Raw genomic sequence first — 26,452 nt, forward strand, 5'->3', positions numbered from 1 at the left:
GTGTTGATGGTTTTTCTCTTGTCATGGAAATATAACTATTAATTTTAAAGGATCACTTACTGACGTCAGACAGCTGCCAATTCTCCAGACGCGTCTCTGGAAGGATAAACAGTTTATCCTCCGAGGTTCGTCCAATTTGCTAAAATTGTCCGGGTCCGGATGGAGTTTCAGCAGCCGTTCGCGCTCAGGTTTGTGATCCCGGACGAGCCCCCAAATTGTCATGGAAATATAACTATCAAGGAAGCCACAAGAGAGAGTTCTCACCTGAGTAAGGTCTTTATTTCAATATTGCAATATTGGGAGCCCTGCAAAGTGCAACCAGAGACTCAATTTGTTACAAGCAGTACAGGGCTTTTATAAGACGTTGCGCTGTAAAAAAGTTCAGCACTTGGTCCCTTCTAAAACTTCCCCTTTCTCTAAGAGAAAACAGATTACATCATAGAGCGAGAGAAGAAAAACTAGATTTGTTATTCAAAGCTTATCAGTTACTTTCAGCTAATTCTAATGACCCAGACAGCATATATTGTTTTGGTACATTGTCTTCTAAACTAACCTAAACAGTGTACTTTGTTCACGAACTGTTTTCTAAAATTCTGCACGCACTGTAGCACAGCAGTTACATCCTTGAAATATATTATCTAAAAGCACCAATATATTTTTTCAAAGCTCTCTACATTTTTAAGAATCAATTTACTTATTAGATTTCCACTTCACCGGCATCATGCAAGCAAACTACATAAATATGAGAAAACACGCAAGAGAGTTGTCACTCAGAGTGTCGAAGGGTCGATGTATACTGGGGCTCAGTTGAAATGCAACGTCAGGACTTTTCCGAATTATGTCACACGAAGAGAGCACAGCCCTTTCCGCCCTGCAGCGTGTGTCTCGGTAACTCGCTGTGATCGTATAGTGGTCAGTACTTTGCGTTGTGGCCGCAACAACCCCGGTTCGAATCCGGGTCACGGCAGAATAGGGGCGTCTGCTTTTACTACTCGCACGAATGAAGGCAAAAAAAAGCCAATCGATGTGAACGAACGGCGCTTTACAGAGGAGTACTGCCTGACTGGATCGTTGATGAACGACAGAGGCCACTCCGACCTCTTCTCGGTTTTCTTTAATGACTTACTAAGGATCTTCTTCACATTCACCCATGCAGGGGAAGCCAGTTACACCAAAGCAAACGCAGGAAAGTGCATTTCAAGCAGAGACCAGGAGGGACTTGTTTACACCGAGAGTGGGCGGAGAATGGAACAATGCGCCCAGCCCTGTTGCTGGAGCCGATTCTTGATGAGCTCTTGGGCTCACTAAGAGGCCCCCGCTGGATGCTAATCTTTCTGTTGTTCTTGCAGGTCCTGCGCTGCTTTTGAGCCGACAGAGCTCGTCCTGGTCTGTCGGCACAGCCCAATTGCAAATGATCGGCTCCGCGTACAGAAGGAACGTGCGTTTGGTACAAGAGTGCACGAAGGCACCGGAAATACATTGGGAACAAATGACCGGTCGCTCAAGACCTATGTGAAGTACAGGAGCGTGCAAAACGAGGTGTCAAACCGGGGACCTTTCGCGTGTTAGGCGAACGTGATAGCCGCTACACTACGGAAACCTGCAGGGACCGCTGCTGGTGTCTCGCTTGCGTTTCGGGCTGAGAAAGGGACGCGTCACTTTAGGCAGGGGGCGCTGGAGAGAGGAACAAAGGGCGCGATGAAACAAAATGCCGAAACCCAGGATCGAACCAGGGACCTTTAGATCTTCAGTCTAACGCTCTCCCAACTGAGCTATTTCGGCGGTGCGCAAAGCCCCCACCCACCTGCTCCAGCCTTCCTGTGTTGTGGCATGAGCGCACCAAGAGTAGCGGGAGAGTGTTGCAGGAACGTCACTCAGAAGGAAAGCCACCCAGCTGCGCCCTCTGAGCTCTGTCCAGCGCATCTTCCTCGCATGGACTCCTGCCTGCGACGGGCAGGAAACAATTAGCAAGAACAGAACGACACCCCATGGGTGTCTCATGACCGCACCTTAGGTTGTGACACGTGCAGGTGTGAGGGGTTGCCGGGCTACTTTGGAGCAGAGCTTGGGCGGAGGGGGGGCGGGAAAGCAGACAAAGAGGTGACACCTCAAGGTCTGCACGATCACAGCTCTCCGCCGCCCCAGGCTTCCGCTCGATAAGCTACTGGACACACCCGCCCCTCCTCACACAGACCGTGGAAAAGCCCCCGAGTGGGAGGGCACTCTCTTCCTCCCAGGAGCTCTTGGACACGACGCACAGACAGGGCGCGGGGAGCCGCCGCCTGCAAACACGGCTCCAGGCAGGACTCCGCTCCGCAGGAGCCGCAGAGCAGAGGAGATGGGGGCAGCTTAGCTCCCGTGTAGAGACCTGAGCTGTTGTTGTTGTGGATGCTGTCTTTTCTGTTCTCGGGGTAGGACATCAGGAAGCACATTGAAGCGCTTCGACATGCACTGTACAGATCCCGCCACTACTGGGCCCGATTTCTCCGGATCGAAACCGGGCGGACACAGGCCCGTTTCGTTTGTTGCCACGCACACTGTTTGGGGATTCGCCTAGCGCTGTGATCGAACAGACCCACTCACCTCTTAGTGTGGCGGGATCTGCACAGTGGATGTCGCAGCGCATCCTGCTTTCACTTCAATGCATGTCCTGATGTACCCTGGTCTCCCGCGTGACAGGTGGGGATACTTGCCACTATACTAACAAGGAAGACATCGCTCTCTGCTTAGTGTGCAAAACACTTACTTGCAGCATTGTGGGTGCTGTGGTTTAAATGCTATTGGTTTGTGAACAGAATACCCCTATCCCAGTGCATTGTGCCACATTAAATAAACACACGAGAAAAAGAGATTCAGAACGCAAAGCTGTGTCAGTGTTCTGTGTAAAAAATCGGTTTGAACATAATGGGAGCTGTTTTTAATAAGCTGCTGAGTAAAGAATATTTTAATCTTCCTGCTGTCAGTAGTATTGTGCATATAGTTGACTCTTACCTGAATGAAAACAGGACGTAAAGGAAGGGTTTCAGAATTCAGACAAAGCTTTATTCCCGTGCTTACAGTCCGAGTAATTGGAGACTGCGCTATTCTGTTGCCTATGGTCATATACGGGTTTTTCGCATGAAGCCGTATTGAACAGTATTTCTCGCGTTGTGAACTTGTGTATACAGCGGTCCCCCGGGTTCCACTTAGTGCGTAATTACGCATCGATGAAAAACCGGAGGTTTAAAAAAAGATAATTAGCTCACTGATACTTTGATGTAGAGGCTGTGGAAATATCCACGTCGTGGTCTTTAAAATGCATTTGGTTTGAAGGCGTTCTGTGCTTCCGTTGCGAAGATATGGACAAAAGAATATTCGTGCTTGGTCCAAAAACTGTAATATAAACGAAAAAGTAAAGGCTGAGAAAGCATTCACAATGTATTTTATGCACAAAGGAAGTATTCTCGCGAATCTAAGAGGTTTCGTGTAAATGCTACAGGCGTGGCAAAATCGTTTTCGAACTTCAAGCTAACTTTACCCCGGTGTTTTACGCTGCTCCTTTCTACACTGAACTGGTCATTTGGACACCGTAAGACAAGAGAGACACATTTCTATGTAATCAGGAAACCAGGAATCCTAACCGTTAGCCCGTTAGTGCCACAGAAAAAAAAAACGTTTCAGCAAGATAAAATTGCAGGATAAACACATTTTTTTATTTTTCGTAGCGCTTGTGTTTTGTTTGATTTAGCGAATTTTATACACTTTATTTCTGACACATGACTTAAAAGGCTGGTAGAGTATATTTAATACAAAAGCGCTGAACAACAATTTTCATCTACCGTATTGTCATGTTTTTTAAAAAAGCAAGTTAAATGCATGTATAGTAAATGTTTTTTTTTCATATAATAGTGTTTATGGTCTGATAAACGTAATTCATTATTTAACGGACATTTGGTATAATTAAAAAAAATACTCGTTCACGAATGTAAACATTTTTTACAATAACGTGTTCTATTATACATGCAGCAATATCACCAGACAGTTTAATGGTCTGTCGTCCTTTTACAGTTCTGGGTTTTATTCTGTCTTCAGATGCACCAGATGTATTTTTAAAATACGTAAATAACAATTCTGGTGCAGCAAAGCATTCTGATTAATTCAGATTCACTCTTCACGTGTGTTATAGATATCATATAATGTTTTTGTATCCACGCAAAACCTCGCATGAAGTTGATAAACTTTGCTTGTAACATATTTAACAAGGCACAGTGCCAAACTATTAAAATACATCAGAAAAGAACCCGAAATCATCTAATTGATGTATTTGAAACGAACGGGTGGGAGACTTTAATATGGCGTTCTGGAAATTAACTTTTATGAGTTTTCGGAAGTCTGGACCCAGATATACAGTGAGTGAGGAGTGCTTGACTTCCTGCTTTCAGCTCGTGCATTGTTTCTACGTGTGACCACCAACAGAGAGAGCTTTACCGGTTCACAGAAACGTCCCGGGAGTTTTCTAGGTTAAGATGGAAGAATAAATTTAATAAATGGAGATGTTATTGCCGCTGGGGAGTATGAAGGCGGTTTAGCGAGGCGGTGGCGTGTGGAGGGAGGAGACGCGCATTCCGCACGGGCAGCGCAGAGCAATGAGTCACACCTGCTGCGCGCTGAGTCCTGTCCTATATAACCGCTGAGCCCGGACACACAGCCTCTCCAGCCAGTGCTGGAGTTTTTTTTTAAAAAAAATAATACTTCAGGAGGTAAAGAAACTGACTCTTTTGCTCAGTTGAGGCTATAGGAATCTGTTTCTTTTCAGGCTGTCAGGATTAGCGTTTATTATATTTTTTTTTCTCAGACTAAACAGTCTCATTGGGCTGAATTTCAGTTAAACGCCTAGTTTAGGAAGATCAAGAATGAGTTGGGGAAGACAGAGGTGGAGACTAATGGAAGTTATGAAAGCCATTAATGGGTTGTCTCTGCTTGAGCTTGATTTAGACCTTAGTAGTGCAAAGTCTAGGGGTTAATTGCAACAAACTGAAAGTGAAGTACTAACAGGCGTTCAACCCGTGTTTAGTACGCAGCTGTGGTCTGAAGTTGTGCTCCACTTTAAGTCCAATTGCAACGAACGTTGCTGCTGTGCTTAGTCCAGCACCGTACTAAACCTGTTCTCAATTGCAACGAACACAGAGTAATAGTTGTTGCCCTCTAGAAGTGACTAAACTAGTGAATTATTTTAAACCACCTCTTAATATGGCTTGAGCAACTTAGTACCATACTTGGTGTAACGATGAATTGCATTAGAAGGCTCCAGAATATAGTGGAAATAATAGTTACCACGTACTGAATTTATGCATCTGCTTGAAAACATTGTAATACTTAATTAAAATTGCTTAACACTCATACCACATTTATTCATAATGAAGCTGATTAATATGTGTATTTACAAAAGTGACATTTACTAATTATGTTGAATGTTAATCATTAGTAGTAGCTGTGAAGTTTAAGGTGCTAGGGAGTGAAGAGAACAGAACTTAAACTATTATTTATATAAATGTAGCGTGAGGCTTTAATGTGTTCTATAAAATCGAGGAGTCAACTGGATAGATTTGTTAAATATTTTAGTGATGGGTTTCCGTATTTGTGGTTATCGGAGGAAAGCAGGGATGAGGAGGAAATAGGTGGCACCCAAGCATGTTAAAGGAAAAAACTCGGCATCTTAAGTGATTTATGATGGTTTACAGTCCCTTTTCTGTCCTGTGGCTGTGATCCAATGACTGTGTTGAAACAGCCAGGGTTGTGCTAGCTCTTGATGGACTGGTATGCAAACCAAATGACAGACAAGCAAAGCGTTGTTTTACAATTCTGAAAGCTCGTTCAATGTGGCTTCTTGTGTTTTTATGACTCCTGTTATAGTGCTGGTCTTGTAATGTTGTTGGATTGTGCGCAGGTGTCAGAAGATACCGTCATAAAGGATAGGCACGACTTGGCAAAACAACATGCCAGCAAGCACTTCCCCACTTTGAAAGGAAGATGTTGGAACTGATTAAAGAGCTTAATCTGAACTGACACAGGAGAGAGAGAGAAAATCAAAGTTCTGAAAAGTAAGCACAAGGCACACCCTGCTAAAGAAATGTATTGCCTTAAAAAAATGCTTAGAAGGTCAGAGGAACAATTGTTGTTGTTTTTTTTTTGCTCAAGTATTTTTATAAGTTTAATTTCCAGTTCTGTTAAAAATAAAACTTAACTTTACTGATTATTAGTCGGTGTCTTTTGTAACGATTTAGCTGTAATGATGTCTGCTTATTCATCTGGAGTGTTAAACAAAATTAATTCTGCAATAATACAGTAGTGTTTAATTTCAAATGCACAGCTGCTGTTCTCATTTGTTTCATGACTAATTATAATTGGGTATCTCATTAATAACTATGTAGCCTCATCAGGTGAATTGTCGACTAAATGCAATTCTTAAATTAAAAACTAACTGATTTGTCAGGAAATTTAGTTTGAATATAAATGAGAAACAGAAAAGTAATTGTATATTAATGTGGCCTACATATTATTCTACTAATCTGAAGTGTTCTGATGTACAGTCCTCTCCAGTTCGGGCTAATTAGTACAACAATGCCGAGCCCTTGGAACCGGATTAAGCACAAGTTGAGCTGAGCTCCAACTTTGTTCCACATGTTTTTTGCTGCAATTGAACTTGGAGCGGGAGATGATGTCCAGAATGTACCATACTAACTTAGTACGCGGCTGTGTTTTAACTCGGGAAGTCCATTGCATTTGACCCTATGGGTTTATATACATGGGTTTCTCTGCATACACTACCATAAGGGAGGAATGGTGAGTTAGAGGGAGGGCACCAGTTTGGTTTATCAAGAATTCACCAAACTGAGTAGAACTACAGATCCAACCATTCAAAATGTGCAAGGTATGCTGCAGTAAATTGCAAAAACGAGCACTGTGTGACTTTATTTCTTACATGAATTATGTTATTTTGCCACAGGCCGTGGGTCTCTGCTCTCGGCCACTGGCCAGGGTGCCAACCTGTAGAAGCAGCATCTGTGTGGAGACATTTCGGCAGCAGCGGGAGCAGTACGATGCATTACTGGGGAGGACTGGGAGGCTAGAGACACTCCTGAAAATGCAGAGGAAGGAGACAGTATGTTGCAGCTGTCTCCCGAAAAGTGCCTCTCCCCGCCGCGCAGGTTGCAATGCCTGGCGGAAGCTCTGCCCCCCGCAGAGCACACACCGCCTCAGGACACTCCATCCCGGCCTCTCCGTTCACAACCGCATGGGAATTGGTTGATGCTGTCCCCGCCGTCTATCTCCCCCCAAGAAGCACAGCGGAATTCACAGACGCCAGTGGGACGAATAATTCTCCCAGATGTCCAACTGCTACCCATCACTCAGGAGATGGAAGGGGGGTTGTACTTGCAGTGCATCGGCATAGACGGGAAAGCAAGAGCCGACCGCTACGCCGCCCTCATGTTTCGAAATCTTGTGACTTTTGAAATTTACTGGGGGTGGACCACGTCTGTAAATTTCGATGGGTCCAGAGGCAAAAGTGCCTTGCCTTGCAATCTCCGGGAAACCATTAGTAGCATGGTGAATCGGAGTTTCTCAACCCTTACTTTGTGCGACTGGAAAATAATTCGTGATCGGATCAACGAAATGCTTCGTAGAAGGAGTTGCTCTTTTCCTCTCGTCTAACAGTCTGTCCACAACAAAAAATTCCTGTTAGACAAGAGGAATTGGGAAAAAAAACAATTTTGTCAATGGAAACCGGTGTGTGTGTCTCTCCCTGCTGGATGTCCCTCTCACTCTCTGCTGAATGAATAAAAGCATTTCTATTAAAAACGCGTTTGCGTTTGTCTGGTATTTACTTTGGTCCCTTTTAACTGTTTTTCCCATCTACTTTTTTGCTTTGAGATGCCACTTTTAAAGGTGATATGTAAAATAAAGTTTTTTATTATTGTTATAGAGAAACATGATCAGATTTTCCCTGGTTCAGAAAAAAATATCTAAAGTGCTACACATAACTTTCTTAATTCGATGTATTTAAAGCAGTGAACTACTGTAGGTGTAACATAACATTCAGAAATACAATCTCATATTTGAAAAATAAAAACGATTACAATCTAATCCTTCCACGTTTGATCCCAAAATCCCAAGAAATATAAATCTTGACGGGTAGAAAGGTATGCTGAAAGTTTATTAAGATACTTAGAAGACAAAGATACTGTATCAATTTATGTTGCATTAGCCTGATTATGATTAAAAAACACATATAATTAAACTCGCGTTTGCGATTTAAATCAGAACACGATTTAAATCAATATAAATGTTTATATTGTAACGCATACTGTCCAACCTGCATTTCTCTATAAAAATTTACTCTATTGCACACACACACACTAGAAGCAGGAAGCAGAAACAGGGACCATTGTCAGAAGGGAAGAAGGTGACTATTCATTGTTATCAAAAATGACTTAGAATCGATCATGTTGTGATTTTTTGAAATATAAAGGTCAATTGATTGTCCATAATATCGCTATTCTATTTTTTTGAAGAAATGTTTGCACAAGCTTGATTTGAACACACAACCCGTGAGTTGATAGTTGGGCACGTAGACCAGTAGGTTACAAGGGAAGTTGCGTGAAGAGAGAGGCGAAACAGCCCTACACAGCCCTGTCGCAGTACACGAATATAATCATATCGTTATTACATTCTTTAGATACGCGATTCCATATTATATTAGCAGAAAAGCTTAAAACTACCACTTTTTCACACGCTATTTCACATGCTAGTTATATACTTCGATGCTTAAAATCGTTAGGGAGAAATGGAATACCGGCGTGTATTTTTCCTTTAAAGTACCGATTCCTGGAATCTGACTGGCTGACACCCCTCTGAAGTGGTTCCATAAAATATGGTATACGGAAAAGAAAGCGTTGCTACATACAAGTATCTTTTAATACAGTCTTTGCTGTGCTCTTGAGGATCCTTGTGATATTTTGAGCTCTAGTTGAATGATAAGTGTTGCATTTTAAATCATTTTCGTAGTTAGAAATTATGAAACGCCCTGTTAAAAGCAAGGAAGTTTTTATGCCCGTTGAAGTAAAACAAAATGCCTGACAAAGTATGGCTTGGACAGATTCCGAGTGCTTGTACAAATGTGCTAAAGAAATTATACTTTGAGTATACAGCTTGTCCAAAGTCATCCATTATTAATACTATTAGTAATATCTTCGGTAAAGGCTTTGATGCATAAATATTTCTGATAAAGGTAGGTTGTGTACTTTTGTCCAACTGAGCAATCTTGCTTTCATAAAATATACCAACATTTTAATGACTGATGATTAACATGCTGTAATACACAGTTCAAAATTAAAAGCTCAAATGCTGTACATGAGAGGTTAAGCTCCCCCTGGCGGTTTTACAAGGTGACGCCGGATAGTTTCCGGGATGACGTCAAATGACGCGATTAACCGCGTGATACTGCGTGACACTGCGACACGCCCACCGGGGTATGCCGCGAAATACCCCACCCATTTTGAATTGCTGCATCTGTAATACCTTGTGATACATGCAAGTCATCTGTAAACGAAGATGTAATTACAATAAAATTGGCAATTCACAGAAAACCACAATTTGTATAATATTATTCCTCGTTATCAATGATCAATTAAAGGATTTGAAGAAACAGCAGCAATAGCAGATGATTTTGGTTTTGAACCCATCTTTACACCTCAATAATCCATTTGTCCTCGAAAAAAGAAAAGACAGGCATATTTTGAGTCTCATAATTATATGTGAATATGTGAATAACAGTTTAACCCCAAATGTCTGTAATTGTGATTCTGTTAAAATTCAAAAAAGCATCTATCAATAGTAAGAAATTATTAAGAAAGGAAGAAATTGTGTTATGTCATAAACTGTAAGACATGAAGACATTTACAGTTTATATCCTTTGCTTTGTCTTTTAACACAAGTGTTCAGGATCCAAGCCCATGTTTGGACGGTTGTGTTTCTCTTGTAATCATCAAATGTCATTATTTTGTCCTTCAGTTCTTTCTCGAGTTGTACCATGGATATTTTATACCATCGATACTTTTCATGCTCTTTTGCATTTTCCTTCACATACAGAAAAAAACTCAAGGCGTTCTTGTCACTGTGCTACACAGTACAGGACACGCAGTGAGTAATTCGCGCAGCTTTCAGAGGAATCCAGAGGGAGGACTCTTAATGCAAGGAGCTGTTTTTTTTTTTGCATTAATCATTATTAACCAGAAACAGCTGCACAACTGGTTGCATTTGTGATTATGTCACTTCTCTGCTTCAGCAAGGTCAATAAAAGACTGAAAGTAGTAGAGAAAAACTGAATTAAAATCATATTAGCAATTCTGAGCGCTATCTGGATACAGGCAATCCAATAAGAACGTTGAAATCTTTGAATGTCATCTCTCTATATATTGCGCTGCTTTTTACTTGGAGTAAAACTATTGGATTGAAGGGTTAAAATGTATTGTTGTTATTTGGAGAAATCAATGAACTCGTGATTTTATATGTTTTAAAAGACGGTCATGCGCACAGAAAAAAGACAGTGCTGATTATTTTTCTGGAGACGGAGCACTGATGACCTATTCGAGCCAATTGATAAAGCCCACCCAGTGGATACTCTAACAGAACGTGAAAGAAAATTCACCATTGTAACCAAGGCAACCACAGGAACAACATCAAGAAGCACAATCAATTCCCCATTTAAATCTTTCGTGTTAGGTATGCCATGTGAAAGCATGAAGTAAATCCCCTGATCTCTTTTGAACATGGACAAGGTATTTCTGATGGAGCGCAATGAGCAAAGATTTAATAAGCTACTCCTGCTGATGATTCAGCTTAAAGAAGTAAAAGCTTCACAAACAAAAGCAGCTCGCTACCACAGCCAATATTAAATGTACTTGGTGGCACATTACCATTTGCATTGGCTCAAAAGTGGTCTCGGCAGACGTTGTTCCCTACGTAAAGCTGAAAGCGCCAAAGAGCATTTCCATTGAGAAAAAAAAATCTTTCTTGATGTTAAACATAGAGAGCCTGCCTTTTAGAAGTTCTCCCTCTAAACACCCTGTGCAGCCTCCCGACAGACTAACAAAAAGCGCCTTTTCACCAACTCAATTTATAATACGCCCCTCAAAACTCACAACCGAATAACAATCCATCCGTATATTTGATTTCCAAGATCCATTCAAGGCAACTTGGCTCTTCGCAAGCAAATAATTTCAGGGAAGAAACTCAGTTTAGCCAACTACTGGTGCATTCAGCACACCACTTGCTTGTGCTTGTCAGGGTGGCCAAGTGGTCTAAGGTGCCAAACTCAAAGACATGTGTCTTTCCAGCTGGCTTGGGTGTTCTGGTCTCCAAATGGAGGCGTGGGTTCAAATCCCACTCCTGACAGCTTCTGCTTTTACCTCTCTTGAATTGTTCCAGTGCTACAGTGAATGACTGAAATATAAAAGCAGCAGAAGAAAGCAAGCAACTCAGTGCAATTTTTGAGTATTCTGCACTGTTAAAATGCACAGGTTTTCATACTTTTTGGAATTCGTAGCTCAAGAAGTGACTCCTGTTTCATTTTCTATTCACCAACTCGATTTGCATTCCGCCCCTCACACCTCACAACAGAATAACAAACGGCTTCATGTGCCACAGCATTCCCCTGTAGATTCGGTTTGCACTATGAATTAGGCGACCCCGAATGAAATATTTTAGTGTTGGCTCAAATGTGAGGAATTTCATGAACCCTCAAAAAGGAACACTTGCAGAAAATGCCAGCAATTCAAAGCGTGTAGGCAGCATGAACAGACCAATTCTGCAATTTCTTTTATCGCGGGCGGTGCTTTCCGAGTCGATGGCTCTGCATTAGAAATGAGAAGTGCTGAACTCTAAACACGTTCTTGCCATAACTGCTACTCCTGCTGCTACTCCTTCGCCCTCGAAAAAAGAAAAGACAGGCATGTTTTGAGTCTCAAAATGATCTTCTGGATCCACAAGAAACATGTAAATTTGATTGATTCCGCAGTATTTTGGATGTACTGTACTTATAACTTCCATTGAAGAGAGATTTCATCAGTTGCATGAAATTGAAACTTTCGACTTTTTGTCTGGTATTGAAAATATGTTAAAAAAAAACATAAACAATTTTCTTACGAACAACTCATGAATTATTGCCAGGACCTATATTTAGTGTTTGGTAGTGATAACACTGCTAATATTGATTGAGTAGAAATCTATGATGTATTGACAGCTTTATCTGAAGCAAGAAGTCCTAGAACGCCATCTATGAAGTTTTAGGATTCATACCAAGAAATGCCTTTTGTTTCCCACCCCAACTGCTGCTTTGGCATTACACATTATGTGAACATTACCAGTTTTGGTAGCTTCTGGGCACGATTTTCCTAAACTGAAACTTATTACAAAATTCTTGTAAATCAGGACTAATTTTAATATCAAATGAAATTACTACAGAAGAAAAGGCTTAAGTGAAATATGAATAAGACTATGCAAGCCTAAAAAGTAGAACAATTCAATTTCTATAACTTATTTTTTAATGTTTTGAGAAATTGGCTCACACACCGGAAGACACTAACGTTTCTCTTTGTTAGAGTATGTGAATAACAGTTTAACCCCAAATATTTGTAATTGTGATTCTGTTAAAATTCAATAAATCGTCTATCAACAGTAAGAAATTATAAAGAAAGTAAAAAATTGTTTTATTACATAAACTATAAGACAATGAAGAGAGTTTACTTCGCTTTTGTTCTTTTGACTTAAGCGTTCAGGATCCGAACCCATCTGCGGACGGTTGTGTTTCTTGAATCTCTTGTAATCATCAAAAGTCGCTGTTTTGTGCTTCAGTTTTTTCTCGAGTTGTACTATGGATATTTTATATGATCAATACTTTACATGCTCTTTTGCATTTTCCTTCACATACAGAAAAAGTTCAAGTTGTTCATATCACTGTGCTGCACATTTACGCTGGACCACCTGTAACAGTACAGGACACACAGTGAGGAATTCGTACAGCTTTCAGCTCAGTGCGGAGTCCAGAGGGAGGACTCGCTCGCTGAATCATCTCTCAGGAAATCCCGGGTGAGATTCAAAAGGTAAACCTGGCTCTCTATGAACACGAGCAAAGAGTTCTCACTCAACAGAAGATTTCGATGTGAGTACAGTTATATAAAACACCTGAAGATGCCAGGGATTGAACCCCGGTCCTGTGGAGCAGTAAGTGACTTGTAGCGCTGACATAAGAGATACTTACATAAAGTGCTTTTACTGACCACATTACAAATCACAGGAAGTAAGGTCTTGAAACATTGGGCAGTAGTGGGATTTAAACCCATGCCCCTGAGAGAGTGGAGCCTAAAATCCAGCATATTAGACCATTCACCCACACTACCTCTGGCCCCTTCTCCTTTCCTCTCGTTGCTGAGTATAGGTGCCTTCATGCAATTGAGCCAGGTTTGAATCCCAGCCAATGCATCTCCAAATCTTTTCAAATGAATCTGTGATCTTGTAGCACATCCTCTGAAACCAGCAATCGAAATTGGAAACGTCTTCTTCAACACTGAAAAGCTCAATTAGGATGAAGCAGTTGTACACAGGACAGCAGTACCATATGTGTTCTTGATTGATTCAGACTCGTTCTCAGTGGTTCTTGCTCACCAAATAACTAAAAAGCTGAGGAAGAACGCTACGAAAAATACTAATCAAAATACAAAATAATAATCAGTATTAACCAGAAACAGCAGAAAAACTGATCACAATTGTGATTATGTCGCTTCTCTGCTTCAGCAAGGTCAATAAAGGACTCTCTGAAAGTAGTAAAGCACTAAAGCACTGCAAAACTGAATTCAAAATCATATTAGGAATTCTGAGTGGTGCCTGCCTTTTCCCTGGAGTGAAACTATTGGATTGAAGGAATTCTTATGACAGGTTTACAAGGTGCTGTTGATATTTGGATAAATCTATGAACTCGTGATTTTTATATACTTTAAATAACGGCCATACGGCCAGAATAAAATTACTGATGATTTTTCCTGAGACGAAGCACAGCTTATCTTTCCAAGACAGCTGATAAAGGCAAGCCAGTGGATACTCTAGCAGAACATGGAAAAACATTCACCTTTGTAACCAATCAGGTATGCTTTGTGATTGCTTGAAGTGAAACCCACAATCTCTTTTGAACTTAGACAAGTTATTTCTGATGGAGCGCTATGCGGAAAGACTTAATCAGCTCTACCCCTGAGGATGACTCGACTTGAAAATGCAGAACATTAACGTTTCACAGATAAAAGGAGCACAACCGACATTAAAATTGAGGGCGCACTGTGATTTGCACTGACTCAAAAGTGATCTTGGTAGACAAACTTCCCTGCTGAAGGTGGAACAAGAATTTGTGTTGAGAAGAAGAAACACTTTTTTCTCCCTGCTTTGATGTTAAGCTGATAAAGTAGCTTTTAACACATTGCTCCACTTGGTGGTTGTAACACAAAAACTCTTAGCAGCAGTGGGATATAAACACACACCTCCAACGAGACTGGAGCCTTAATCCAGCACCTTAGACCACTAACCACTGTGTCCTGTCTCTTTGTCTCATTATTTGCCCAGAGGAAGCCGGGTGGCTTTTGCTCTTGTCCGACAGTGGCGTTATGACCGTGGAACCGACTGCACCTGCTTTTTCTGAGATGCTTCCCCTCTCATGGTGAGATCTCGAATTCTTAAACACCTCTGGATAAAGTTCTTCTGTGGAGCAGGCTACAGACCTCTGCGTACAGCACCCTTGATGTCGTTTTATTTATATAGCAGCACCCATCCGGAATTTTTTTTTGTTTTACTTTTTATTTGAACAACAAAATAGATTCAATATAAACAAGAGCACATATAACGTATTAATAGACTCGTGAGGGGCACATAAATAATACAATTAGACTTTATGGAAAAAAAGATTAAACAAAGTAAATAAAAACAAGGTCCACACAGCTTTCATGTTCCTACATTTCGAAAGAATATCCATTTAGGTCTATTTAGAACTATTCAAACGTAGAACTCTTTGCTGATTTAGGTGGTATATTTCCTCAATTACAGGACAGCACAAACAGTTCTTAATGCAGAAATGGAAGCCTGTCTAAATTTTCCTTTCTGTTAAAGACATTTTGGGAAGCACTTTTTTTGGGACACTGATTTTTCTCCTTTGGGGAGCTAATGAAGACTATAGGGTCTGGCACAGTGGTAGTGTAGCTGATTCTAGCTCAGAAAGTTGTGAGTTCAAATTAGGTTGGGGTCAGCTAAGAGTTCTTTACCATCTGCTGGTGCTGAACCCAGACTTCTCACCATGTAGTTGAGTTCTTCTCAGCATCTCCAAAACATCATTTCCAACTTTAGAGACAGCTACAGATGCAGCCATTCAAAATGGGTGAGGTATTTTGCGGCATACCGTGACACGCCCACCGGGGTATCACGCAGTTCACGTGTGTCACGTGACTAACTATCCGGCGTCGCCTTGTAAAACCGCCAGGGGGGGCTTAACCTCTCATGTACAGCATTTGAGCCTTTAATTTTGAACTGTGTATTACAGCATGTTAATCATCAGTCATTAAAATGTTGGTATATTTTATGAAAGCAAGATTGCTCAGTTGGACAAAAGTACACAACCTACCTTTATCAGAAATATTTATGCATCAAAGCCTTTACTGAAGATATTACTAATAGTATTAATAATGGATGACTTTGGACAAGCTGTATACTCAAAGTATAATTTCTTTAGCACATTTGCCATACTTTGTCAGGCATTTTGTTTTACTTCAACGGGCATAAAAACTTCCTTGCTTTTAACAGGGCGTTTCATAATTTCTAACTACGAAAATGATTTAAAATGCGACACCTATCATTCAACTAGAGCTTAAAATATCACAAGGATCCTCAAGAGCACAGCAAAGAGTGTATTAAAAGACACTTGTATTTATCAATGCTTTCCTTTCCGTATACCAGATTTTATGGAACCACTTCAGAGGGGTGTCAGCCAGTCAGATTCCAGGAATCGGCACTTTAAAGAAAAAAATACACACCAGTATTCCATTTCTCCCTAAACATTGTAAGCTTCGAAGTCTTTAACTAACGTGATACCGGAGTCAACAAGCATACTTTTAGAATTTGATTAAAAGGGAATATAATATGGAATCGCGTATCTCATGAATTTAATAACGGTATGATTATATCCGTGTACTGCGGCAGGGCTGTTTCGCCTGCCTGTTCGTGCAAGCTGTCTTGTAGCCTACTGGTCTAGGTGCGTGACTACCAACTGGCAGGTTGTGTGTTCCAATCCAGCTGGTGCTGGACTTTTCATTTTTATTTATTTATTTATTTTTTAATCGCGTAACATAAACATATTACCGTATGCAAACTGTACTGTATACAGTATGTATATGTATATTTAATGTCTTAACTGTGCCCGTTTAATTATTGAATATTCATATCTAATTTTACCACTGAAGGGAAATCTTAGTAGCTGAGCATAAAAAATAGGAGCATACTGTAACGCGTGTGAAGGCCATAAACGATATTAATTTTGGAACATAAACATACAGTATATGGCTGGTCTCGGTACTTTAAAGAAAAAAATACACACCAGTATTCCATTTCTCCCTAAACATTGTAAGCTTCGAAGTCTTTAACTAACGTGATACCAGAGTCAACAAGCATACTTTTAGAATTACTTTTGAGCAACTAATAAGAAGCGAGAAACGGTATGCGTTTTAGTTTCGTTTTGTGCTGGGACCCGTGGATTGATTAGAGATATCAAGTACATACAAGTCATTTTTTAAATGTTGTAGTTCGTCTTGAAAAAATGTTACGAGTACATCATCTATCAACAATTACACAGGTTCTGTTTCCATATTGCGGATTTTGGTTACGTAATATTATTTTCTAGATTTCACGTTGTGAATATGATGGGATGTCTGATGGGATGTTTCTAAAAATCCATCCTCTGTAAAACGTCTTCTCTAGTTGTCCTGCATATGTATTCGCTAATGAAGCTGTGTGTTCTGAGCCTGGATCTCTACATTTCTGTATGAACCAGCTTAGAGGGCTAAAGACAGCTTGTGTTTAAATTGAGTGTAAGGCAATTTATGCTTCTAAAGTCATGGTCAGCATTTATTTTTGTACTGTGCTGTAAACTTGTTCTGTGCCAAGTCACATTATTTTATAGCGTTTTTATAGCGTTATCAAATCTGGTGGCGCTGTGTGTACTGTAGTTACCTGTAGTTTCCTGACTCCCATGTCACATGGTCTGTGATTGAAACCTGTAAAACTGGTTTAATTCGTCACAGCCAGCACTATTCAGGTGTGAGGGTCTTCTGCTCAGAATGAAACGCTAAAATGTTTGTGTATATTCTAATGGTAGTGGGGGCAGGGTATGTGGGAACAGGTTTGGTTGAAATTGCATTGGAGATCTATGTTCTTCACACCTGAAACATTTTCTCTGAAAGCATTTTCTTCGCAGTTTAACCGATCTTGTTACAGCATGTTACAGTTTACTATTATTAACCATATTAATTTTAAGTGCTGAATGTAAAATCTTGTAAAAATATATTTTCATTGTTCAAATATACATTAAGTCTGACTATCATATAATAAGTTAAATACGAAACTAAAGAAAAAATAGGGTTAAATATAATTCAAAATATTTTGCTAACAATGTTAACTGTTTATGAATAATAAAATGTATTAACTAAGGAGTAGGATGGCAAAGCTGTTAGTATGTTTTTTGTTTTGTTTCTTTTTCATAAATACAACAGTAGTACCTGATGTCTCAGTGGCTTTCAAAATTAAATTATGCATGCAAACCTGTGAACTAGAAAGATAACTAAGATATCCATCCATTATATTCCATAATATCCATGAAATATATGGAGCTAAAATATGTGTGACGCAGTGGTGGCCTGACACGGAGAGGTGCCCTGGCAGCTGTATGATGCAGTGGTGGCCTGGCACGGTGAGGTGCGCTTGCAGCTATGACACGCAGTGGTGGCCTGGCACGGTGAGGTGCGCTTGCAGCTATGTGACGCAGTGGTGGCCTGGCACGCTGAGGTGCGCTGGCAGCTGTGTGATGCAGTGGTGGTCGGGTATGTAGAGGTGCACTGGCAGCTGTGTGTTGTGACGCAGTGGTGGCCTGGTACGGTGAGGTGCGCTGGCAGCTGTGTGGTGTGACGCTGTGGTGGCCTGGCACGGTGAGGTGCGCTGGCAGCTGTGTGATGCAGTGGTGGCCGGGCACGGTGAGTTGCGCTGGCAGCTGTGTGGTTTGATGCAGCTGGTGGCATGGCACGGTGAGGTGCGCTGGCATCTGTGTGATGCAGTGGTGGCCTGGCACGGTGAGGTGCGCTGGCAGCTGTGTGATGCAGTGGTGGTCGGGTATGTAGAGGTGCACTGGCAGCTGTGTGGTGTGAGGCTGTGGTGGCCTGGCACGGTGAGGTGCGCTGGCAGCTGTGTGATGCAGTGGTGGCCTGGCACGGTGAGGTGCGCTGGCAGCTGGGTGATGCAGTGGTGGTGATGCAGTGGTGGCCTGGCACGGTGAGGTGCGCTGGCAGCAGTGTGGTGTGACGCAGTGGTGGAAATGTTCACCATGTTTCACCATGCTGAAAATGTTTGTACCAGACTTTTTTGAGGCCTGTTTAATTGTGTCTGAAGTCTGATGTTGTAAATTTTGTTGTTAAAAAGATCCATGAAAATGTCACTACTAAAGTTAGCTGGTACTGTTGGTATTGTAAGTGGCAAGTAGAGCTCATATTTTAGATTTTGTGTAGTTGCTAGCGTTGAACTGTGTGTTGGATGCACATGAATATATTCATTATATGCCAGCGCACCTCACCATGCCAGGCCACCAGTGCGTCACAACACACAGCTGTCAGTGCACCTCTACATACTCGACCACCACTGCATCACACAGCTGCCAGCGCACCTCACCGTGCCAGGCCACCACTGCGTCACACCACACAGCTGCCAGCGCACTTCACCGTGCCAGGCCACCACTGCGTCACACCACACAGCTGCCAGCGCACCTCACCGTGCCAGGCCACCACTGCATCACACAGCTGCCAGCGCACCTCACCGTGCCAGGCCACCACTGCGTCACAACACACAGCTGCCAGTGCACCTCTACATACCCGACCACCACTGCATCACACAGCTGCCAGCGCACCTCACCGTGCCAGGCCACCACTGCGTAACACCACATAGCTGCAAGCGCACCTCACCGTGCCAGGCCACCACTGCATCATACAGCTGCCAGGGCACCTCACCGTGTCAGGCCACCACTGCGTAACACCACATAGCTGCCAGCGCACCTCACCATGCCAGGCCATCACTGAGTCAGAGATTAAATAAAACCTCACTCGCACCAAACAAATTTATATTTCTAAATATCACAACATGATCGAATTTAAGTCATTTTAATAACAATGAATAGTCACCTAGGCGTTACAATATAAACATTTATATTGATTTAAATAACGTTTTGATTTAAATCGCAAATGCGGGTTTAAATATATGTGTTTTTTGATTCACAATCAGACAAATGCAACATAAATTGATATCTTTGTCTTCTAAGTATCTTAATAAACTTTCAGCATAGCTTTCTCCCCGTTTAGATTTATTTTGGGATCAAACGTGGAAAGATTAGATTGTAATCGTTTTTATTTTTTAAATACATTTTAGAAAAGTGTAATCTATACTAAAAAGCTGTACACCACCTGCTATAAAGATACATATTGTAATACTTTCGGGTTCGGATAGGACAGACACAAGAACTCAGACTTGCAGAGTTAAAGCGAGTTAAAGCCTTGATTTTATATATCACCTTTAAAAGTGGCATCTCAAAGCAAAGTAAATACCCAACACTGATTGTACCCATCTGTCATGCTAATAAAGCAGCTTGAATTGAATTGAGAGGGGGGGGGTATATTTGCTTTGTGTATAAAGTACATTGTGAATGTTTTCACAGCCTTCACTTTGTCGTTTTTATGCCATTTTTTGACCACGCACGAATATTCCTATGTCCGTATCTTCGCAAGGGAATCAGTGTGAATTTTAATACTAATTAAATGACCGCGGGCACTTTCCACCCCCTCTACATTCTCAGAGTAGAACAGACTAACCTTCTAATGAAAGACAGTCCACCCCCCACGGACAGGAAAAGTGCCCACAGGCACTTAAACTTAATATAGTCAGTAACAGTAAACAGTAACATGGTCAGAAGGAGCACGTACAAACGTTTCCGAAATAACCACATGTAAGACTCTGATGCTTAAAATGTTTAGGGAGAAAGTGGAATACTGGTGTGTATTTTTTCTTTAAACTACCAATACCAGCCATATACAGTCTGTAACGTAGGGATTTCTATATGTCTTTATTTAGTGGTTACATTAGTGACAAAGGCTAAACTTTTAGCTTCAGTAACGTGTACATATCTCCCCTTTTTATAAAACGACTTGGTTGAAAACTGTTCCAGAGCCACTGTTGTTTCATCAGTGAAAAGTACATCATGAAATGCCTCTCCCTGTTCAATCCACTGGAAAAAAGAAAAGGAGCATAAAGCTTCTGATGGTCATAAACGATATTCATTTAGGAGCAGCATCAGAGGTATGTTTTTAACTGCACTGCATTGGAGAGAATACCATAGTGTGTTTTTTATTTTTTACTCCCTGGCGGAAACTGGCTTCCAGAAGAATCAGTATGGCTCAGAGATTAAATAAAACTTCACAGACATTAACGAAGAGCATAACGCGTGTACTGTATACACTGCAAGTACAACCCCCCTCTCTGCAGGAGTGCTGGCTGTGACGAATTGAACCGGTTTCATGGGTATTTTCAAAGTAGGAGGCGAGATTTCCAGCGAAAGACACCTCCCCCCCCTCAAAAACCCAGTAAATACAGTACTTACTAGTTAAAGGCTAGGCTCCCGACTACGGCGAAAGGAACCCTTCTTTCATTAGAAGACAATGAACATATTTTAGCCCTGACTTAATTAATAGCAAACAAGGTTTACATAAAAGACATTTTTCCAAGAAAGTTTAGCCTTTGTCACTAATGAAACCACTAAATAAAGACATAAATATAAAAATCTTAAGATTTTTAAAATACATGACTTTGCTAAAATTTATTTGAAAATAAAAACAATTACAACCGCCAGGGGAGAGAGAGAACAGGGGAGGGATGTTGGTTTTGCATAAGGGGCGGGGCTATGGAAATTAGGTCTGTTTGGGAATGTGTAGTTACATGTTCTGGCTGTTTGTGAATTATCGTTGTTGAGTATGGAGTGTTGAGGTATTGATTTTGTGTAATGCTTTATGTTGAAAATTGAGGTGGATTTTGTTTATGATAAACAGGATAAACTGGGATGGGAGGAAGGTTTGGTTTTGCATAAGGGGCGGGATTATGATAATTGGAGGACTTTGCGAGAGTAAAATGGTTTGATTATTTGATTTTGTATTGTGGTTGTTATCTATGTTTTTGGTTGGTATTATGTTTATATGGTTGTTTTTGTTGGTTGGTTGTTATTATGGTTATTAATAATACGATCTATAGTTGAAATCTGAGCCTAAATAAAAAGAAAAAGCAAGTGATTAGGTTTATGAGCAATCTAATTACTTATTCGTTTAAAACGCTATATAAAATAAAGTTTATTATTAATTTGCTGGACAGAGCGGTGAACATTATTATGCATAAGACAAAGATAACGATCCTGATCAGTTTAGAAATCTGTGTACGCTGTAAGGTTTTTACTTCTTAAACTTTTAAAATACACGTTTTGAATAGAAAGAAATCCTCTTCCTGGTACAGTATGTATAGCAAACCAGCACGTCTTTTTTCTCCAATCAGAGGGGTGTCAGATGGTGTCAGCCAATCACCATTCTGAAGCCCTACCATAATCTCTGGTATGGGGAGACCCCAGAATTCTGTCCCATAGTTTAGACAGATGATAGATACTTTTATTGATCCCGTGAGTGAAATAAAGTAAATCATTTTCATTTTAGGAAATTATTAAACGCTCGGTTAAAAGCAAAGGAGATTGTCTGTTATAGTGGACATAAAAACAAGAGTTCGCTGGCATTATATCCTGGAAGACACAGACCGGCGCCAGACCGGTAAATGCTTGATGAACTAGGGATTGGACAGTTTCCAAGTACTTGTACAATCGATGGAAATGTTCAAATAAATGTGCAAAAGAAATAAACAAAATAATCATTTATTTCTTTATCATATTGGGTAGCTAATGTCCTCTCTTTGCTAGTTAGTGGCTGTGTTTCTGCGTTGGGTAGCAACGGGTGACTGTTCTCAGGCGGAAGATGTAAACAGCTTAATGTTCGTGTTAAATATTTTTTTTAAATTCAATTAAACGGGCACAGTTAAGACATTAAATACACATATACATACTATATACAGTACAGTTTGCATACGGTAATATGTTTATGTTACGCGATTAAAAAATAAATAAATAAAAATGAGAAGTCCAGCACCAGCTGGATTTGAACACACAAATTGCCAGTTGGTGGTCACGCACCTAGACCAGTAGGCTACAAGACAGCTCACATGAACAGGCAGGCGAAACAGCCCTACACAGCCCTGCCGCAGTACACGGATATAATCATAACATTATTAAATTCTTGAGATACGCGATCCCATATTATATTCCCTTTTAATCAAATTCTAAAAGTATGCTTGTTGACTCCGGTATCACGTTAGTTAAAGACTTCGAAGCTTACAATGTTTAGGGAGAAATGGAATACTGGTGTGTATTTTTTTCTTTAAAGTACCAAGACCAGCTATATACTGTATGTTTATGTTCCAAAATTAATATCGTTTATGGCCTTCACACGCATTACAGTATGCTCCTATTCTTTTTATGCTCAGCTACTAAGATTTCCCTTCAGTGGTAAAATTCAATATCTACAACGGGCACAGTAAAGACGTTTACAGTAAGTCTTTCTACGACAGACCAACGGACCACGAGTGCCCCTGTCGGTCAACCAATCACGTACCGCGGTATTTCGCGTCATCGCGCGTCACGATGCACGACGCCGTAGCCAATTACCTCCGGTACGTGTCTGTACCGCGCACTTTGAATGGCTGCATCTGTACATCAGACAATGAAAGTTTGAGACCACTTTATTATTACAGGTTCTAGCAAACCTGAAAGCTAAGGCATTTCAGGTCACTTTTTTAATTAAAAAATTAAGCTTTTTTAATTGTGTATGAAATTCACTCCCATGGGCTCTGAAAGGGGAAATATACTGTTGGGATCCTCGCAAGTGGGGTGTCTCTTCTTGTGGTGAAGCACAGTCATACCTGACTTGTCCGGAATGACCCAAGACAGACTTTATCCAGAAGCAACGGCACCACTCCAAGTAGAATGAGAGAGAAACACAGCACGACACGGGGAGTCAAGAGGCTCCCACAATTCACCTTTCCTCACATTACTGATTTCTTCACTAACATTTTGACCGTTTTACAATCACAATGACCATTTCACATTAAATAAGTTTTTAAACCATCAATATTTAAGAAAAAAAATAGTACTTTTTTTTCCAATTCTTGAAAAAAAAAACATTAAATGCCTTGATTGCATAAAGTTTCACAGACAGAAGCAGCACGCCAGCACAACCAACATTAAAATGGAGGGCACACTACGATTTGCATTGACTCAAAAGTGATCTCGGCAGACGTTATTCCCTGCATAACGCAAAAGGTGGCAAACCGCATTTGGTTTGAGTGGACGCAAGAAAGTTTTTCTTTTCTGCCTTGATGTCAAGCTGACAAAGTACCTTTAAACACTTTGCTTAGTTTCTCGAGAGACTGCCAAAAAGCAGCTCCCTCCCTTTTGAAGTCAGTTGGAAGGGGTCTCAACAGAAGCACCTAACAAGGTGAGATTCAAACCCAAGCCCCTGAAGGGGCTGGAGCCTTAATCCAGCATTTTTCACTATTTAGCCACAGTTACCACTGTACTGTGTCTCTTTGTCACATTACTTGCTTAGAGAAAGCCAGGTGGCTTTCGCTCTTCTGGTCCGACTTAGTAGCATTACGACTGTGTAACGAACTGCACCTGCTTTTTTTGAGATGCTGCCATTCTCGTAGTGAGATCTCGACTTCTTTAACACCTCTGGATATAGTTCTTCTATGAAACAGACTTCACATCTCTGCGTACAGCGCCCTTGATGTCATTTTATTTTTACAGCAGCCGCATCCGGAAAGTTGTGTCTTTTACGTTTTATTTGAACAACAAAACTACATACAATACAAACAAGAGCACATATAACGTATCAAGAAAATCGTCAGTGGCACATGCTATAATACAATTACACTTTATGAAAAACGATTACACAAGGTAAATAAAGATAAGGTCCGCACAGCTTGTTCTTACATTTCGAAAGAGTCCGTAAATACCCCTTTACGTCTATTTTGAACTGTTCAAACGGACTCTTCCCAGACCATTTCACTTTATACCACTTTCCTAAACGAGGATGCATCTCCTGTTTTAGAACTATTTTGGGTGGTATGGCTTATACAACACACCACAGTATTCTAATGGTGGACTGCAGATCTGTGCTATAGTTCAGTCGAATTCGAAGGATCCAGCAATCGTCCTGGATTGGACTGGGATTCTGAAATGTCTCTTGCAAAAGTATTCGGGTTTGCTTGAACCTTTGATAAAAAAAGTGATCTGATCTGAAACTACCCAGCTTACAGTCTCTGAGGTAGTTGTCACTAAACTCGGACGTGATGTGGCACACATGTGCCGTGTGCCTTTACTTTTGTAAAAAACTGGTATCGGGAAAAGTTTCTTAATATTTCTTTTGATTAGCATGCAAGAAAATGTGATCATTACCTATGGAATTTCCCGCCAGCGTGGAGTTTGAATTCACAACCTTGAGACTCAGTGTTCAAAAGTCACAGAAGAGGTCAGCCTGGTCTTCAGTTTGCCAACCATAAGCTCCGGCAGTGCTCCTCTCTAAAGCAGATTGTTCGGATCGGTTATGTGGGACGGCACTTCGATACTAAGATCGTTTGCAGCACACGCATGGTTTCCCCCTTCACACAAAAAACATAGACGAAGGAAGCTCTCTTGTCTTGGGCTGCTGACTCCCGGATTTAAAGCGCTCTGGGTGCCAGCTAAGTCTCTAACAAGCAGACTATAAAGACAGGAATGACACTTTGCTCACCTCACGCATGGAATGGCGAGGCTACTTGTTCCAATATTATCTAGTCTCACCTCATATGGTGCCGATTCCTGGTTTTCATTTAAGAAAGAGCACTGCAAACACCGTAAACAGTGCAAAACGTGTGATGAAAGAAGTCTTTTCCCCCCTTTGTCTAAAGCAGAACACAGCGGAGTCATGCCGATGGTTGTGAGATCAAGATTTCAGTGGAGCACTATCGTCTACGTCTTTAGCTACATGAGTTGGACATCCTCTTGTACACGGAAAGCAGATTGAGATCCTCTGACATGAAAAGTGCCAGATAAAAGCCATTTCTCATCCTTTCTCTGGTGGAGCTATCGCATGTAAATGAGGCAACTTGCAAGGCGAGCAGGCTCGGTGCACACCGAACGCAGATGTCTCAGAGCAGTTGAGACGTGTACAAGTGGCTGTCAAAGGACAGCACTTTGCCAGCGCCTTGGCTTAGTTGGCTAAAGCGCCTGTCTAGTAAACAGGAGATCCTGGGTCCGATTCCCAGCGGTGCCTTTCTTCCTGTCTTACTGTACAGAATTTATCCTTACGAGCAAATCCCATGCCTTTTAATTCAGGTGAATGCAAATGTTCGTTTCCTTTCTGAAACAACTTGTTTTGAAAGAAATCTATACAGCTTGCGAAAGATGAAACACAAATCTTGCTTATCAGTGAAGAAGAGGTACTCCCAGCAGGCCAGCTAATACCAGCAAAGGTTTTTTTTCACCCTAACCCAGAGAATGGAGAAAAGTGAGGCGCCTGTGGCTCTGCAGTGTAATCAGTTCGCGAGTTCGGCGGTTAGCGGAAAGAGTGGTAAATGGAGCTCGCCCCAGCCCGTCCTTATTGTTTTAAAGAGGGTAAAAAAATACCTTTGCCGCCATTACTACCAGCTTTAAAAGACTGCCATGGGCACAGAAAAAAACACACTACAGATGACTTTTCTGGAACCGAAGCAGAGATTCCTTTACGAACCAACTGATAAAGCTCAGCCAGTGAATACTGTTAACAGAATGTGAAAGCACGATCAACTTTGTAACTGCAACCACAGGAAAAACAGCAAGAAGCAGGCTCCATTCCCCATTTAAATCTGTCGTGCGAGGCATGCTTTTTGAACGCATGAAGTAAATCCCACGATCGCTTTTGAACTTGGACAAAGTACTTCCAAAGGAGCGCTATGCGCAAAGATTTAACAAGCT

General features: G+C 41.2%; 3 non-coding genes across 3 annotated transcripts; 2 read left to right on the forward strand and 1 right to left on the reverse strand.

Moving 5' to 3' along the window:
- Window positions 1-895: 895 nt before the first annotated feature.
- trnah-gug (transfer RNA histidin (anticodon GUG)) lies at window positions 896-967 on the forward strand. Its single transcript has one exon. It is a non-coding gene; the product is annotated as a tRNA-His (tRNA).
- Window positions 968-1,709: 742 nt separating this feature from the next.
- trnaf-gaa (transfer RNA phenylalanine (anticodon GAA)) lies at window positions 1,710-1,782 on the reverse strand. The gene has a single exon. It is a non-coding gene; the product is annotated as a tRNA-Phe (tRNA).
- Window positions 1,783-11,320: 9,538 nt separating this feature from the next.
- On the forward strand, window positions 11,321-11,433 carry trnal-caa (transfer RNA leucine (anticodon CAA)). The gene is made up of 2 exons: window positions 11,321-11,358; window positions 11,388-11,433. It is a non-coding gene; the product is annotated as a tRNA-Leu (tRNA).
- The last annotated feature ends 15,019 nt before the right edge of the window (window positions 11,434-26,452 follow it).

The sequence above is a fragment of the Lepisosteus oculatus genome, chromosome 14, assembly GCF_040954835.1.
Source record: "Lepisosteus oculatus isolate fLepOcu1 chromosome 14, fLepOcu1.hap2, whole genome shotgun sequence".
Taxonomy (NCBI): Eukaryota; Metazoa; Chordata; class Actinopteri; order Semionotiformes; family Lepisosteidae; genus Lepisosteus; species Lepisosteus oculatus.